This window comes from Pelophylax lessonae (assembly GCF_965119305.1).
Source record: "Pelophylax lessonae genome assembly, chromosome: 4".
Classification (NCBI taxonomy): domain Eukaryota; kingdom Metazoa; phylum Chordata; class Amphibia; order Anura; family Ranidae; genus Pelophylax; species Pelophylax lessonae.
In genome coordinates, this window is record NC_138771.1 from 27,811,487 (window position 1) to 27,825,322 (window position 13,836).

Sequence of the window (13,836 nt, forward strand, 5' to 3'; positions counted from 1 at the left end):
CTACAGTGATAGCCAGGTCCTGTCCGAGCAGCTTTCCCTCTGTATGCTGACTACAGAGGATCCCTCGTGATGTCATTGCCCCTCCTCCCCACCTCATCCAATCAGAGAATATCCTATATTTTATGCTCTCCTCCAATAAACAGTTTTGTCTTGACCCCCCCCCCCTCCCCCCCACTGCGCAGCTGTTCACAGGGAAGCTCAGTGTAAAGTCAGAAGGTTTATCTGAATGCGTTCTATGCATTAAAATAAAAAGCCTTCCCTAACATCTACCTGAGCCCCATCTCTGTCCAGCGATGTCCACGAGTCCCTCTGCCATCCAGTACTCTCCCTCCTGATTAGCTGAGACACAGCCGCAGTGCCATTGGCTCCCGAGGCTGTCAAAGTCAGCCAATCAGGAGAGAGAGGGGGTGGTGCCAAATTGCAGCTCCAGAGCTGTAGCTTGGCTAGGGTGCCCCAATAGCAAGCTGCTGGCTGTGGGGGCACTCGACAGGAGGGAGGAGCCAGGAGCAGCGAAGAGGGACCCGAGAAGAGGAGGATGGGGGCTGCTCTGTGCAAAACCAACTGCACAGAGGAGGTAACTATAACATGTTTGATATTAAATTAAAAAAAAGAGACTTTACAATCACTTTAAGAGTATTTTTGGAGTTTTTCGGCTCTTTCTACTACTTGTTCTATGAATAGTGGCAGTGTGGCACGAGTGACCCTTTGTAGTCAGTGTGCAGTGTGCCAGCCGTTTGCATGGAACCCAAGCAGAATCTGGAAAATCGCAACTATTATTACTAGGGTGCCCCCATAGTAAGCTGCTTGCTGTGGGGGCACTCGACAGGAGGGAGGAGCCAGGAGCCGCAAAGGGGGACCTGAGAAGAGGAGGATCTGGGCTGCTCTGTGCAAAACCAACTGCACAGAGGAGGTAAGTATAACATGTTTGTTATTAAATAAAATAAAAAAAAAGAGACTTTACAATCACTTTAAGAGTATTTCTGGAGTTTCCGGGTCTTCAAACTAGTGCCTAGTACTTCAAGCGAGTGACCCTATGTAGTCAGTGTGCAGTGGGCCAGCCGTTTGCATGGAACCCGAGCAGAATCTGGAAAATCGCAGCTATTACTACTAGGGTGCCCCCATAGCAAGCTGCTTGCTGTGGGGGCACTCGACAGGAGGGAGGAGCCAGGAGCCGCAAAGGGGGACCTGAGAAGAGGAGGATGGGGGCTGCTCTGTGCGAAACCAACTGCATAGAGGAGGTAACTATAACATGTTTGTTACAAAAAAAAAAAGAGAGAGACTTTACATTCACTTTAACCGGTTGCCGACTGCGCACAGTATATTTACTGCGGCAGTCGGCCCCAGCCAGGCAGAGTGACGTAAATCTACGTCGCTCGCCTGTCACTCCTTCTAGAGCCAATAGCGGGCCTCGGCTCGTTCACGGAGGAGTGCGGGAGTGTGACTGGCGGACCCGATGTCCGCCGGTCACACTACGATCGCCGGTACAGCGGGAGAAAGACAGAGCGGCTTATGTAAACAAGCCGCCTGTCAGTTCTCCCTGTGTAAAAGTGAAGATCAGACAGTTCTACTATGTAGAACTGTTGATCTTTGTTTTTACACTAGTAGACCTGTCCCTGCACATTTAGAATCACGCCCCTAGGACACACTTAACCCCTCCCTGTCCAATACTGTTAACCCCTTCCCTGCCAGTGTCATTTTTGCAGTAACAGTGCATATATATAGCACTGATTACTGCAGTAATGTCACTGGTACCCCCAAAAGTGTCAAAAATGTCAGTCAAGGGTCCGATCTGTCCGCCGCAATGTCGCAGTACCGCAAAAAAAATCGCAGATCGCCGCCATTACTCGTTAAAAAAAAAAACACCAAAAATTACAAAAATCTTTCCCTTTGTTAGTAAACGCGATAACTTTTGCGCAAACCAATCAAAATACGCTTTTTGCGATTTTTTTTACCAAACATAGGTAGCGTAAAACAAATTGGCCGAAAATTTTAAAAAATTTTGATTTTTACATTTTTTTTTGGGGGAATTTCATATAAAAAAAAGTGAAAAATATTGTTGTTTTTGCAAAAATTACGCTCTTTTTTTGTTTATAGCGCGTGATCAAAAAATCGCACAGGTGATCAAATACCACCAAAAGAAAGCTCTGTTTGTGGGAAAAAAAGGACGTGAAATTCGTTTAGGTACAACGTCGCACGACCGCGCAATTGTCCGTTAAAGTCACGCAGTAAAAAAGCGCAAAAAAACCCCTGGTCTTTTAGCAGGAAAATCCTCCGGTGGTAAAGTGGTTAAAAGTATTTTTGGAGTTTCCGGCTCTTCCTACTACTTGTTCTATGAATAGTGGCAGTGTGGAGCGAGTGACCCTTTGTAGTCAGTGTGCAGTGGGCCAGCCGTTTTGCATGGAACCTGAGCAGAATTTGGAAAATCGCAGCTATTATTACAACTGCGATTACCAACTCAAAATTTCAATCTAAACAAAAGAGCCAATATGTTCTGTCCTAACAACTGAGAATTAATTTTGCTTATTAATCTGAAAATGACCATTTTTATTCATTGCATAATCATCTATAGTCCAGTGAGGAAGAGCCCAAGCTAGAAGAATACAACACTGTGTAAGAACGAAGTCTGTTTCCTGCTGTGAATGAAGCCTTAACCCCCACAATGTGATTCCTGAAAAGAGAACACAGGCTTCCTCAAAGCCATATTTACAATGGATTTCTGTCAGTTCGGGCGGCCGGCAAATACACTGCATACAAATAAACATATGCAAACAATGCAGAGAAATACCATAGGCAATGAGAAGATTAAAAACATTTTGTGAAACCACAATATGAACTTCTGCTCTGCATCAGCTGTGACCCACCAAACCCACATGCTCAGCCTGAATGCAGACAAACTATTAACCCTTTTTTGCTGGGTTCGTTTTTTTTTTTTTTTTTTTTTTTTACACCATTAAAGCGTAACTCCAATTTTGTTGAGAAAAAAAAACATTCCCCTCTGGGTGATTTATGTACATTGCAAGGATTATAACAAACTTTGTTGCAGGTTCCTACCTTTTGTTATTCTGAAGAAATCACTGTTTGTTCCTCTGTGCGGAGTCGGACTAATGGGAGTGGTTTCATAATTATCAATCAGCTGTGCAACTGCAGAGCACTAATGAGGAAAGCTGCTGAGCCTGCATCCCTTTAGATGTTACATATATATATATATATATATATATATATATATATATATATATATATATATATATAGTTACATATAGTAGGTGAGGTTGAATAAAGACAATAGTCCATCCAGTTCAACCTGTGTAGGTGTGTGTGGCCGTAATCATCTCACATAGCCCTGAATGTTCTTCTCCTTGAGATGTACGTCTAAAGCCCCGTACACACGTACTGATCGTCGGCCGAACGATCGGCCGTCTTTTGTCCAGGGCTGTCATGTCTGTTGAAAACTGCAAAAGACTGCACACTAATTTTGTCGGCCAACAACAGCCGACTGCAGAAGTGATGTCATGTGATGGGTTAACTTTCCTTGTCTTTTTTCTTTTCTGAGCATGCCCAGTCTTGCTAATCTGCTGTCTGTCGGCCGAATTCTGTACTGACTGGCGGACAATCGGCCGTTCTGGTGTTGGCCAACAAAAATTTTAATGCCTGCAGGACAGATTCTGTTCAGCCGAAAATGCGCTGTCGGCTGTCGGAAGCATCATACTAACAAGCCTACAATCGGCCGTCGGCCGAATAATTACGGCCGACAATCGGTACGTGTGTACGGGGCTTAAGAGTCTTTTGAAAGCCACCATACTTCCCGCAGAAACCACCTCTTGTGGTAGAGAATTCCACAATCTTGTAGCCCTAACAGTAAAGATCCCCCCACGTTGCCTGAGGTTAAAACGCTTCTCCTCTAAATCGCATTGTAAGCCCTCGAGTCTTCATGCAATCCCTTCGACTGAACAACTTATTTTCTAAGCTGAGATCCCCATTGAGATTTAAAAATTGCTATCATGTCCCCCCTCAGGCGTCTCTTCTCCAGGGAGAATAAATCAAGCGATTGCAGACGCTCTTCATAATTAAGGTCCTCCAATCCCCTAATTAGTTTAGTTGCCCTTCTCCTGGACTCTCTCCAGCTCCAACACATCCCTCCTGAGGACTGGCGACCAGAACTGGACAGAATACTCCAGATGCGGTCGGACCAGAGTTTTATAAAGTGGAAGATGTGATTTCCTATTGGGAATATCTCAGCAAAAATTACATTTTTGTTGCAGGGGATTCCAGAAATCTGACTTGTATCTTAGTGCAGACTTCTGGGAAAATCTGTGAGCCAATCACACAAGCAGGAAATTATGTTTCTGGGGGGTGTTCTGTATACGTTCTGTGTACAGAACGACTCAAGGTCGCCCTATTGCACTTTCAGACAATCACAGCGGCAGCAGATTGAAAAGCAATTTTTAATAACATTCAATCACAATATGATTTGTGTCGCAATTGTATAAGCTATATTGATTTTTCTCTATTTACTCTTTTTTTCACCACGATAGTGGAGTTACCCTTTAAATCACGTCCTTCAGTTGGTAGAACCAACATCTAAGATGCCATAGTATTCTGATATTGATTGAAAACGATCACATTGATGTCATATCCAGTGTGACTGCACATGAGATAAACACCGAAGTTCATACAACCCATTAGCAAAGGTAAAGCGCAATAGCAGACAGGTACTTAAATACACGCCACGATGCAACAAAAAAAAAAAAATTGAGGCAACATTGGAAAAGTTTCCAAAACATACCCAGATCTGCCAAGCCTAGATTGATTAACCACTTGACCCCTGGAAGATTTACCCTACTTCAAGACCAAGCTGTTTTTTGTGACACGGCACTGCGTTACTTTAAATGACAATTGCGCAGTCATGCGACATTGTACCCAAATAAAATCTATGTAATTTTTTTTACCACAAACAGAGCTTTTTTGGCGGTATTTGATCACCAATGCGCTTTAAAAAAAAATTTTCCCAACCTTACAATTTTGAAAAAAAAAGGTTTTTACTTTCTGCTATAAAACATATCAAGTAAGAAAAAATAAAACTTTTTTTTATAGTTTTAGGCCAATATGTATTCTGCTACATGCTTTTGGTAAAAAAAAAATCCCAATAAGTGTATATAGATTCATTTACACGAACGTTATAGAGTCTTCAAACTATGGGATATATAATTACGGATTTTTTTATACTAGTTATGGCACAGAAGATTAGCGGCTTATAGCAGGACTGCCATATTGCGGCAGGCAATCGTACACAAACTTACACTTTTGACACTTGGCAGGAACTAGTGACACTAATATAGTAATCAGTGCTAAAAATATGCACCGTCACTGTACTAATGACACTGGCTGGGAAGGGGTTAAACATCTAGGGCGGTCAAAGGGTTAAATGTGTTTTTGTGTACACAGTGTGCTGCTTTTATTAAGGGAAGAGATGGATTCTAGTCTCTGCTTTGCAGAGATCCAGAATATACAGTATCCCTTCCCCCCTGTCAGAACTGAGATATGTCCTGGCATATCTCAGTTCTCTGTGTATTGCCGACGATCGGCAGGTGCCGGAGGACATTAAGACCGCATTCACATTGAAGCGGCACGACTTCGGGGGCGACCTGTGAAGTCGCGTGCAGCGCGACTTGCACGGGCTTCATAAATTGAATGTCTATGCAAGTCGCTCCAGGTCGCCCCGAAGTAGTACAGGACCCTTTTTCTAAGTCGGAGCGACTTGTGTCGCTGCTATTAGAACCGTTCCTGTACTACACTATGGACCGCGACGGTGCACGACTTGTCAGGCTGACCAAGTCGCCTGACAAGTCGTACTAGTGTGAATGGAGACTAAGTGCCCAGGACCCACAGATCGGCTTCTGCTGTAAATGATCACAGTAGAAGTGGGCCTCCGACGGTGCGTGCCCCCTGCAGGTGGAAGTGCAGAATCACATATATACCTGATTCTGCACAGGAGAGCCGCCCTGTTGCAGGAAATCTGCGATGGAGCGGATGTCAAGTGCTTGCCATCAGGCTTTGATAACCTGCTAGACACTGTCATGGTGTTTGTGTATTTATTTAGGATATTCACCATAAGGGTCCTTTCACACGGCCGCTTCGCTTTTTTTTTTTCCACGGAGCGGATGACATTTCTGTCATCCGCTCCGTGTGCCCGCATATCATCCCATCCGTTTGCGGATGATATGCGGACATAATGTAAGTATATGGCACTGCGGATGTCAGCGGATGACACCGCTGACATCCGATTTTCCTTCCTTTCCGTTTTTTACACGGAAGGAAAAATGGGGTTCTGTTCCATTCGTAAAAACGGAACAGAACTGAAAGGAGGAAAATCGGGTGTCAGCGGATGGTATTCCGCTGACACCCGCAGTGCCATTCACTTACATTATGTCCGCAAATCATCCACAAACGGATGGGATGATTTGCGGACACACGGAGCGGCCGTGTGAAAGGACCCTAAAAGGCTCATCCCAATTTAAAGGGGATTGAAAGGAAAACTGAAATCTTCAGTTTAAGACCTCTCAAATTTTAGGCCTAGGCAGCCATGAAAACTAAAGCCAAGGCCTGCAAAAAAACCATACCTATGTTTAGGTCAAACTAAAAACAGGATCACACAGGCTACAAGGGAAAAAATGAGGCAACATTGCCAAAGTTTCCAAATATACCCAGATCTGCCAAGTCTAGATTGAAAAATACTTGCCACCAGGCTTTGATAATCTGCTAGAGCCTTCATGACCACCAAACAAAACCAAGAACTGAGTTGAAACAGGCCCTCTGTCTTCTTACGACCTCCTGGAAACCCCCTAGGTATCCTCCCTCCACCTCTGATAGTTAAAGAACCATTTTCCACAATATAAACGTACAATCTGTATCCTCTGGTACTGAATTGTGTTACAATGACTCCTATTATGTTTGTATAACTGTACTTCCTAATTCTCCATTGTAATATAAAATGATTGTCCTAGTAAATCAACTGGCAAGAGAAATGGTGCCCACCGTATTTTCCAAAATACATTTTTATTGTATTGTTGTTAACAAGGTGGGAACCAGTTCTCTTTCTTTTAACATTAAATGATGTCCTCCCAGGATCGGGCCTCGTTCCGGTGCAATCGGTCACCCATTTTGTCCACCAGAATCATTAGATGACAGATCACTATACCGGCCCACTGCCGGTACCATGTGACCAATCACAACCTATATCATGACAATTGTACACAATGAAAGGCTTTAATTCATGCCTTTCCATTGTGTACTATTGTGATGAGCTCCGTGATTGGTCACAGGGATCATATGGGACATACAGGGCCAATCACAGTCCATCTGTACCATGTTGTAAGCTGTGGCCAAGCACAGCTAATCACAATAGCAAACACTGAATGAAAAGATTTCATTCGGAAAAAAATGGTTGCTTATAAAACTGTAAAATTCACAGTTATAAGCAATTACTGTGTAAAAAAAAAAAAAATCACCTCCCCAGAAAAGTAGGGTTACTGTGGCAACCCTGTATTGCTCTGGTCACTGTATGTAAAAAAACTAATTGTGGGGGGGGGGGGGGGGGGGGATGTAATGAAAAATCTTTTTATTTCACATAGGATCAATAATCAGTGTCCACGATCACCACCATACCAGTTATAGGATGAAGCTGTACTTCACTGGGGACAGTATTTGTTTTTTTAATTTCTTAATTTTCCCCAAAATTTTGACAAAAAAGTACAACTTTAAAAAACTCACCTTGCCTCTCACTAAATACCTTGGACTGTGCTTTCCAAAAAGGGGTAATTTTGGGAAGATTTGTACTGACCTGGAAATTTCTGGTCTCAAGAAATAAGATCGATTGTCAGTGCATCTATCTATCTATCTATATATATATATATATATACACATATACACACACACACACACATATATATATATATATATATATATATATATATATATATATATATATATATATATATATATATATATATATACACACACACACACACACACACACACACACCATAGTTTGCAACTTTCCTACAGACTAAATAATAAACACCGATTTGGGTTATTTTCACACAAAAAATGTAGCAGAATACATTTAGGCCTACATTTATGAAGAACAATTATTTATTTGCAAAATGTTAGAACAAAAACAAAGAAAAGCATTTTTTTTTTAAATTTTCGTCCTTTTAGTTTATTTAGCAAAAAATTAAAATGGTGATTAAGTACCACTGAAAGAAAGCTCTATTTGTGTGAAAAAAATGATAATAAAATTTCATAAGGGTACGGTGTTGCATTCAAAGTGTGACAGCGCTAAAAAACTGAAAACTGACCTGGGCAGGAACGGGGTAAAAGTGCCCAGTATTGAACGGGGTTAATTTGAGTTTGCATTACTGTCTAAATGTTTGGAAGTGGGGCTTTTATAAGGTTATTTTACAGTTGTACTAATACTTTACCTTGGAAAACTAAAAACTTCTGAACAGAAAAATGCAATTTCCATTTTTCACGTGAAAGGCCAACCACCTGTATCCATAAAAATGGATTTTTGTAAAATCTTACCGTAAAATCCTTTTCTCTTAAGCTCATTGACAGACGTAGTCCTCGTTGATTAATAACAACTCGGGTTATACTGCCCTCTACAGGAGTAGGACTAGACAGGAAAGAAAACGTTCTGGCCACACCCTAGGGGCCTTCCCAGAGGGTATATCCTCTCACTTCCTGCTACAGCAAATCAGTTATGTCACAAAGCAGTGTTTAGAGAATTTAACCCAACCCAACTCAAAAACAGAGGGGCGGGTACTACGTCTGTCAATGAGCTTAAGAGAAAAGGATTTTACGGTAAGATTTTACAAAAATCCATTTTTCTCTGTCGCTCATCGACAGACGTAGTCCTCGTTGATTAATAACAACTCGGGACTTCCCAAAGCAGTACCACAAATGAGGGGTGGGCTAACAGAAATCAAAATCCAGAAGGCCCAACCGGAGCCAACCAGAAGCATCAAGGACTCATCGAGCAAAAAGATGAGACCTAAGTGAAAAACCCAACAAACCCTTGAGATAGACCAACAGTCTCCTCAGATTGCGGCCTGCAGAACCTTGCGGCCAAAAGAGGCATCTGACGATGCCATCACATCAACTTTATAAAATGATGTAAAGGTATGAACCGACGATCAAGTCATCGCCTTGAAAACCTGGATCGCTGACGCCGGATAGTGGAAGACCCAGGAACCACTAGGCGCCCGAGTAGAGTGCGCCTTAACAGGGAACGGAGGATTCCGACCCTTAATAGAATAAGCCTGTACCACCGTCTGACTGGTCCATCTAGATATGGTTGCGGCAGACACAGGCAACCCCCTTCTAGGGCTATCCGTGCTCACAAAAAGGGAGTTCGTCTTACGAAACAAGTTCGTAGTAGTCAAGTGTACCCTGATTGTCTGAACCCCATCCAAGGAGTGTAATCCCAAGGATGGCTAGTCTTAGGACACGGGGAAGGTAACACAATATTTTTATTCAGATGAAAACTCTGAAAACCACTTTAGGAAGGAAGGATGGATTCGGAAGAAGAACCACCTTATCCCTATGAACCACCAGATATGGGGAACGACAAGATAATGCGGCCAGTTCTGACATCCTGCGTGCAGAAGTAATGGCCACCAAGAAGGCCACCTTCTGGGATAATGTAAGCAAGGGAATCTCCCTAATATCTTCAAAGAGAAGTTTCTGAAGAACCGACCACACTAACTTAAGATCCCAGGCGGTAAGGGTGCACGCACTGGCGGAGCCAGATGTCGCACCCCCTGGATGAAATTCCGCATCAAGGAATGATTAGCCAAAAGTTTCTGAAAGAAGATTGCTAACGCTGAAACCTGACCCTTGATGTGTTTAAGGACAGTTTCTGCTTAACCCCTTGTTGCAGACAGACCAAGATTCGGGTCACCGAATAGGTATGTGGGGGAAATCCAAGAGATTCACACCACGCAATATAAGACTTCCATGTGCTGGAAGTCGCTTTCCTTGCTTTAACTAGAGGTAGGAATAACTGAAGCGGACACTCCCTTGTCCTTCAGTACCTGGGTCTCAATGGCCAGGCCATTAAGCCAGCGATCGTAAAACAAGATGGAAGATCGGTCCCTGAGACCGCAAATCCTCCCTGAGAGGAAGTCTCCAAGGAGCGTCCGCGACTAGCCTCACCAAGTCGGCGTACCAGGCTCGACGAAGTCAGTCAGGAATTTCCAGAATAACTGGAATTCCCTCCACCTCTATCCTGCGAAGAAGTTCCCGCAGTAACTTGAGAGGATGGAAGGCATGCCGTAGCTGATGATACTGCCCCCACGGGGCGATCAGCGTTTCTGCTGCGTCCGCTAGAGGATCGCGGGTGCGAGCTACAAACCTCCGCACCTTCCTGTTGAGCCAAGGTGCCAACAGATCCACATCCGGGGTGCCCCAATGAAGGGACAGCTAGTGAAAAACCTCTGGATGAAGAGGCCATACCCCTTGATCCAGAATCTGATGGCTGAAATAATCTGCCTACCGATTTCCCACCCCCGGAGTGAACACTGCGGGGAGATCTGAAACAAACCGTTCCGTCAAATGAAAGATGCTAGTCGTTTCGATGGCCACCAGGACACTCTAAGTGCCCCTTTCTTGACATAAGTCACGACCGTGGCATAGTGCGATTGGATCCGAATCGGGCTACTCTAGAGCTGCTCGGTCCAGTATATCAGACAAAATCTGATCGCTCTCAGTTCCGATACCCTATTGGTAACCTGGATGCTATCGGAAGGAATGACTTCCCCTGGTTGAGCATCGGAGACTTCCTGGTCCGCTCGCTCAACCGGATCCGATTGTCCAGAAAATCGGAATTCTGATTCCATTAGAAAAAAATCTCCTTCAGGAGAATTTGGGTATGAGACTGGGTATACGGTACTGCCTCTAAGAAGGCCACCATCAGTCCCAGCCAATTGACGGACAGCAACATCCGAATCGTTGACTGAACCTTCTGGAGTTTCTCCGCAAGGAGAAACTTTCTTGCCCAGGATGTATCCAACATTAGGCCCAGATAGTTCAGTCTCCTGGTGGGAACCAGGGATGATCTTTGGGAAAGCGAAGAAAATGCTGATGTCCTGCGATGATGGGGATATAAGGATAGGCATCCTAAAAGTCTATGGACGCCAGGAAATCCCCCTGATGCAGGGAGGCCACCACTGTTCGGATGGACTCCATCTTTCCCCAAGTCCAGAAATTGGACGCACCTTGCCCTCTTTCCTGGGCATTGTGAACAGGTTTGAATAGAACCCCTGAAACCGTTCAATGTTAGAAGGGAAGAATCGCACCGGTGGAAGTGATCGAAACTCGATCCTGTATCCTAACCGTATGACCTTCCTTTAAAGAGGGATTCCTCAAACGGATAGCGCCTAGCCATGCGTTTGGAAATAACAGGGGTTTGTTTCCAAACGACCCCATTTGGGTAAAGGAAAATCCTTCGCCCTTTTGGTAGGCTAACAAGTACCAAAAAGGAATCTCAGTCTCAGTTACCTCTACCGGTGTAACCTCAAGACTAAAGGTTTCCCGGACGGACACAACTAGTGCATCCACCACTCTTGTTCTATGGCGGAGGCAGAAACGTTCTCTTCACTGCTGAGGAGACATTACCTGAGACAACAGCCCCATAAGAGGGACCTGCAGCTGCATTGACCAGCTCCCCGTACCTGAAGTATCAGATAAAAAATAGGGGTAGGCGGGGGTCACTTCTTGACCCCCGTCCCTGACAGGCCACCTCCACCCGGGATACCAAAGACTCCAAAACTGCAGAAAATGCATTAAAAACAAGTGAGGTACTGGAGGGTCCTGCGGCCACCTTGAGGGGATCAGGTGGGGATACCTATGCGGCAGAGTCAATGATTATACAAGACATTTGCCAGCGACAAAAAAAAAAAAAGACAAAGTAAAAAACTTTTTTATTTTTTTTTTATTTTTTGTAATCCCCCAGTGCAACAGCGCCCCTCAGTGTTACCTGCCTTTTTGGACCCCACAGAGAGAGAGAGACTCCGAGGCTCATCCCTGATGCACAGAAGTTTTCTATCAGCTTGCTCAGTGCTGTCCTGTTACAGACAGGAAGTCTTTGGCCCTTTTTCCTGGGTAAAGGAGGCGGCTCCGCCCCTTAACACGCCTTCCGGCGCCTCCCCCTGGCTCCACGAGGTGTTTGGTCACCTCAAACATGGCCACCCCCATGCTGGAGACACGAAGCTACGCCAATATGGCGGCCTCGTGCGATCTGCCAGACAATGGCGGCGGCCTGAACAGGATTCTATGTTCGCCTGCGGGAGTATCTCGGCCCCACAACCTTCACCTGATGGTGATAAGCCTGGCCGGCGGTACCGGACCCTGGCGGGCCGCATGCGTCGGAAGGCAGCACTCTGCCCTTGCTGGAGGAATGGCGATCTGGACTGCAGTGATTCAGGCATAGGCATCGCCCTGTGAACACCTCTGACAGGTAAGATACCTCTTGCTTCATTAGTAATGCCCATTCTAGTACTGCCACTGACTTCAGTCACCTTTACAGTTTTAAAATGACATTAGATAGTCAGCTCCCAAACCAAGCCTCCTGGTTTCTGTTCACAAAAATCACACTCAAATTGGGGGATCTGTGACCTGTATAGGATAGAGGGGAAACCCATCCTACCATTCCAGAGAGGGGCCTGCGTCTACCACAAACCCGATGGGGGGAGGGGGAACATACTACTCACCATACCGGAACCAGGCGGGCGCCACTCCTGACAGAACCCCTCTCCACCGGGATGGGGGGCTGTGGACCAGTACGGACGCCGTGACTCTTGGTCATTGGCGTACAAGCGAGACGTTTAACTCGCAGGGTCAGTCCCCGTCCAGTGGGACTATGTCGCGGCCGACCCAGCGTGGAGCTATGGCCTGCACGCGCTCGTAGGCTGAACTGGGGTGACCACTGGATCTCAACATCCAGCCCGTCGCCCAGTTACAGCTTACTTGCTTGAAGATCTCACAGGAACACTGGAGAAAAAAGCTGTCTTAAAAAAAAAAAAATCTTTCTAAGAAAACAAATCCTGCCAGGACCGAAGATCCTAGCAAGGCATCTAGGTCCTTACTCCTAACTAGACAGAAAAAAACTGATTTGCTGTAGCAGGAAGTGAGAGGATATACCCTCTGGGACTGCCCCTAGGGTGTGGCCAGAACGTTTTCTTTCCTGTCTAGTCCTACTCCTGTAGAGGGCAGTATAACCCGAGTTGTTATTAATCAACGAGGACTACGTCTGTCAATGAGCGACAGAGAAAATTGGATTTTTGTCTTACCGTAAAATCCTTTTCTCTGATCTTCATTGACGGACTCGGCTCCATATCTTCTTGACCACTGAGTTATGCTGCCCCCTACAGGAGTAGGACAATAGGCAGGAAAAAAAAACGTTACCACGCCTATGGGGCCAGTCTCCCAGGGGGTATACTCCCAATTCCTGCTACAGGCACTCAGTTTTGTTGCAAGCAGTTTCAGAAGAAATATAACCCAACTCAATAGAGGGGTGGGTGCTGTGTCTGTCAATGAACATCAGAGAAAAGGATTTTATGGTAAGACAAAAATCCAATTTTCTCTTTCGTTCATTGGCGGACACAGCTCCGGAATCTTCTTGACCATTGGGACTTCCCAAAGCAGAGTCAAACATGAGGGCTGGGAAAAAAAGACAGCAGAAGAAAATTCCCAAGAGGCTAAACCTAGCCAACCAGGTAACAAGAGCTCAACCAGGAACAACTGGAATTCACCTGAAAAATACACCCTCAAATAGGACTA

At 44.9% G+C, this 13,836-nt stretch overlaps 1 protein-coding gene across 7 annotated transcripts in view; it reads right to left on the reverse strand.

Moving 5' to 3' along the window:
• Nucleotides 1–13,836, reverse strand: part of MEF2A (myocyte enhancer factor 2A) — a 313,252-nt gene that overhangs the window by 40,910 nt on the left and 258,506 nt on the right. The gene's annotated exons all lie outside the window — the stretch shown is intronic.